Source organism: Argopecten irradians, chromosome 11 (genome assembly GCF_041381155.1).
Source record: "Argopecten irradians isolate NY chromosome 11, Ai_NY, whole genome shotgun sequence".
Lineage (NCBI taxonomy): Eukaryota > Metazoa > Mollusca > Bivalvia > Pectinida > Pectinidae > Argopecten > Argopecten irradians.
This window is the reverse complement of record NC_091144.1, coordinates 38,271,953-38,276,677: the sequence shown is the minus strand read 5'-3', so window position 1 is coordinate 38,276,677 and position 4,725 is coordinate 38,271,953.

The window sequence follows — 4,725 nt, the reverse complement described above, 5'->3', positions numbered from 1 at the left end:
TTGTATGAGTTTACAAATATTGTTATTATTGTAAAAGCAATTTTGAAGGTATTTTTGTCTTTTTACCTTTCGCAAACAGCGACTTAAAGTACAATATAGCCCACATTGGCAGATAGCCCGCATTAGACATCTTCTGGTTGGGAAAAATCGCAAAACCCGCAGACAATAAGCAGGAAATTATAATATAATGTAAAGAAACAAAAATTGATATTTTTTAAAGTTCCGTAAAGGTACGGAGGTAACAACAAAATATAAACCCAACAACAAATTTTGTTATTGCGATGAAAAAACTATGATAATGAAGTATTCTAACCAAATTATCTTCATGTAATTACATACACATATATAGATACCAGAAACAAAAGTACACATGTACTGAATGGCAGAGTACATGTATAACGATATCAGTAGAATGCATTTAAGACGATCCTGGAAGAGGAATACTACATATGCGTCTGGTCGTGAAGACTGAGGCGTAACGTATTCTTAGATACTTCTACTTGCCCTGGATTTCGTGGTCACAGAGAACAAATTGTTTAAGTATTCAACATTTTACCCTATACTGCAAAGTCATTAGTTTTCATACAAGAAGACACAACACGAATATACCGCTGTCTCCCAAAACACACACCTCGCACTTCATGCACGCTATACTCCACATACATGGGAGGCCGTTCTTACATGACACTGACTGTTAATATGACGTTAATTAATCAAATAAACAAACAAATCCATAAGGGTTTAATCTTCTTGCCTTTCGTTTTCGACCAAAACCACCTACTTTTTATGACGGCTAAACACGCCATATATTATATATTTGCATGTCACAAACTATCTGCCCATGTGAGTTGATATTGATGGTGTCGTCATGTGTTTGCGAGTGTAACGTCATACTTTTCAGAGAAAACAAAATAACTTTTGCTAACCAACCGAACGAATAACTTTTGCTAACCAACCGAACGAATGTCGAGAGTCTTTGGATTGCGAAACTTGAATTTTGCCCACAAAATAAAAAAAATAATGACGTAACATATACAATGTATATTCAACCGCAATGGATGTAACTCTTTAAAAGACAAAAGGAAGAATTTTCAACACACAGTAATACTGAATATATAGCAATACAAACAGACTGTAACTTCAAACATTGACATTATACAAGTCATTTCTCCTTAACCATTATACATTATAAATATACTAATGGAAACTACTCTTCTACCAAACAAATATCATATACTGTATAATTTTAAGGTATTCAGATTGAATATGAGTACCACTCTGCTACCATCAGCATTATAGGGAACAACCAACTAAATGAAAAAAAGACCTTCGAAATAGCCCCTGTGTATACAAGATTGAGCCCTGGATAGAATTTTAACCTGGCCGCTGATTGGCTAGCTAATTATTAATTTCAAAGGAAAAAAAAATGTTTTCTGGCAGGTAATTATTCCTAGATAACTCTGAGATGAATTTGGAAATTCAAATTGAGATTTAGGTTCAAAATATCAATTTTGATAATGAATAGGTAAAAACATTAGGATTTCAGGACTTTTCAGTGCAAAATGCGCCTGATTTCAACATGTCTACCCTATTTGGAGTTTGAGCTGAAGGACCTTTTTTTTCTATTTATGGTAATATGAGAACCTAGACTTTAACTATAGAACACAATAACTAACTAAAATTCCTTTGTTTTAATAATACATTACAAAACTTTGACAAGCTTTAACACTGTGGTCTATGTAAAATTATTTAGTTGGTTGTTCTCTTATATATACTATATAAGGTATTCTCTGCGAATTTAACTTCTAGCGAAAAAAATACATTATAATCAACGATAATTGGGCTCAACGAAAATAAATTAGTTCACTGTACTTCGCAGATTTATCCAAAATCGCTAAGTTTATCCAAATCATATCTTTTACACATTTCATCCTGCCATTTGAATGACGCTTTCAAATGCTACAAAGACAACTCCTTAACAGTAAATCGCAAAATTCTTTGAAAAGAGGATGTCAATTTGGGCTCTCCTGTGGCATTGACCCCTACAGGGCCCAAATAGACACTCCTCCTTTACGAACTATACAGTACAGCTAACATTTGTCCAATCTCAATCCCAAGCTCAACATCTTAAGACGCTAAACAATATGAACGAATATCGTCAAAAGCCAGACATGTTTACTGTGTATTGTAATAGTTATGGTTAACACTTTCGTTGTTTTTTTTTCTTGCACTATCGACGTCTGTCCCCATATCTCAGTGATGTAGAAGATGTCGAACACCGACAATAGTCTACAACTGCAGTTGTACACGGATGACATACATAGATGGGCTATTTCCGAAACACATCACAATGCTTACGCTACAGCCGTAGAGGCTTGGTATCTATACGTGATTTTAAATCCCTGCAGAATCTTAAAATTACAATCCTTTACGTAGCAGTTGATCAGAATGGATAACGAATCCCGAGCTACATTAATTTAGATATTTGACAATCATATCAGGCTTAAAATCTAAATATATTTTGCTCACAGTGGGAAGAATGGTTTATTTAAAGATGCTCCATCGCTGACAAATGGTTTTTTTTTCACTATCAATAACAGGAGCAAACGATTTAGTATTTTTCTTCAGTTACAAAAGTTACTAACTTTACACCATTACCACCATTGAAAAGTTTGAGCTTTTAATTTTACTTTAAGCTAAAAATACAAAAAAAATAATAATAAATTGCATCCCGAAAAAATTCCGTGTCATTATATCATATATGGAATGAAATACTGATTGCGTATGCACCACAGGCAAAATATATTATTTTATTATATGTTTTGTGTTAAATAGACATATATAAACGAGATTAAACAAAACTTTGTGAACTTTGTTCAAATGATTAGTTTCATTTATGCTCTGTCGGAGGTGGAGCATATTTAAGGATGGTTATGATACAACCAGTGTATGTTCGATATGTACGCTGTCATCTTCATCAGATATTTCGATGAATCTTTTATGAAGAAAATTTATGATGAAGACGACGATCTGCACACAGTACTGGTCATCGAAATATCTTATGAAAATGACTTGGAACACTTTACTGGGCAGATGACAGCGTGCAAATCGTACAAGTCATCGAAATATTTGATTTAGATGAGAGCCTGCAGATTTTGTTATTCATCGAAATATCTTATGAAGATTACAGTGAGTGTACAAACCGTATTGTAATCTTCGAGATATCTTATGAATTTGTCAGTGTGCACATTGCAGTAGTCATCGAAAATATCTGATGAAGATGAGGGCTTGCACGGTGTACATGTATTAGTCGTGATAGACATCAAAATGTCACTCACACATTAAACTGCCACTGGTTGTGTGACAAACATTGCTCCATGAATAACAGGCCCGCCCCATAAATTGCAACAGTTACAACGATAACAATGTTTATGTTATTGTTTTGTATGGTTTGTTCGACGCACTAACAAAAAATAAACTAATGTAGTGCTCTTTAAATCAATATCATTATCAGGGAAAGCCATTCTATTGCGTGTGAACGAAATTTCATTATTCCAGAATTATGTTGCTTTCTCACATTATGATATTGAATTCACACTCGTAAGTGTTTTTCGAAACTAATAGTTTCTAGTTTGTGGCTTGTTTAAAATTAGATGTTGTTACAGACTTGCAGAAACCTATTACAAAACACATCTTGGGATTACTATGGCTCTTATTCAGTGTCAATACGAAGGCTTTATGGACAAAAGACAGACATTAAAACTACTAACTGCTAATTAAGGTCTTTTAAAGATGCTCCATCGCTGACAAATGGTATTTTTTCACTATCAAAAACAGGAGCAGACAATTTTGTATTTTTCTTCAGTTACAAAACTTACTTATTTTACACCATTACCACCGTTGAAAAGTTTGAGCTTCTAATTTTACATCAAGTTAAAAATATGAAAAAAAAATAATTGCATCCCGAAAAAATATATGGCACTATATCTTATGTAGAATGAAGTAATGATTGCGCATGCACCAACGGCGAAATGAATTATTTTATGTTATTTTTTGTGTGATAATAAGGCATACATATACACGATTAAACATCAATTATTGATCAAATGATGAATATCATTTATGCTCTGTCTGCGGTGGAGTATCTTTAAAATCTTCGGAAACATGCAGGAATATCGGTTAACGTTAAAATCATGTGAAAATTTTGCAAGCAAAGCCAGCAAAATATTAGAATAAAAGATAACTTAAAATTATCAAATTCCAAAATATTTTAAACATGAAAGATGATTAATATGGATGATTCAATAATATCGTCAACTTACCTCATTAATCCATATTAAACTATTTGTTGTCTTACAAGCAACTGCTACTAAAATGACTAAGATCTGAACCAGCAATGAACAGAATAACAGTTTTAAGATATCCAGTTGAGACCCTGTTTACTGTTCTGAGGCTTAATAACTACAGATTTTTTACAGATGATAAAGTATTTGAGTTTAACATCAAATGTTAACATCATTCTACAACATAAATAATGATTACCTACACAGATATACATACACTCAACACGGAGAAAAAAGCAAAACTTAAACAAAATAATCCCGAAAAAATACTAAGTAGGCGTATTTAAGATAAAATGTAAACTACATTCTACAAAAAAACTAATTAATATGAACAAAGGTATATAAACTTAAAAAAAGATAAAAGTAGCATATCATTCCTGAC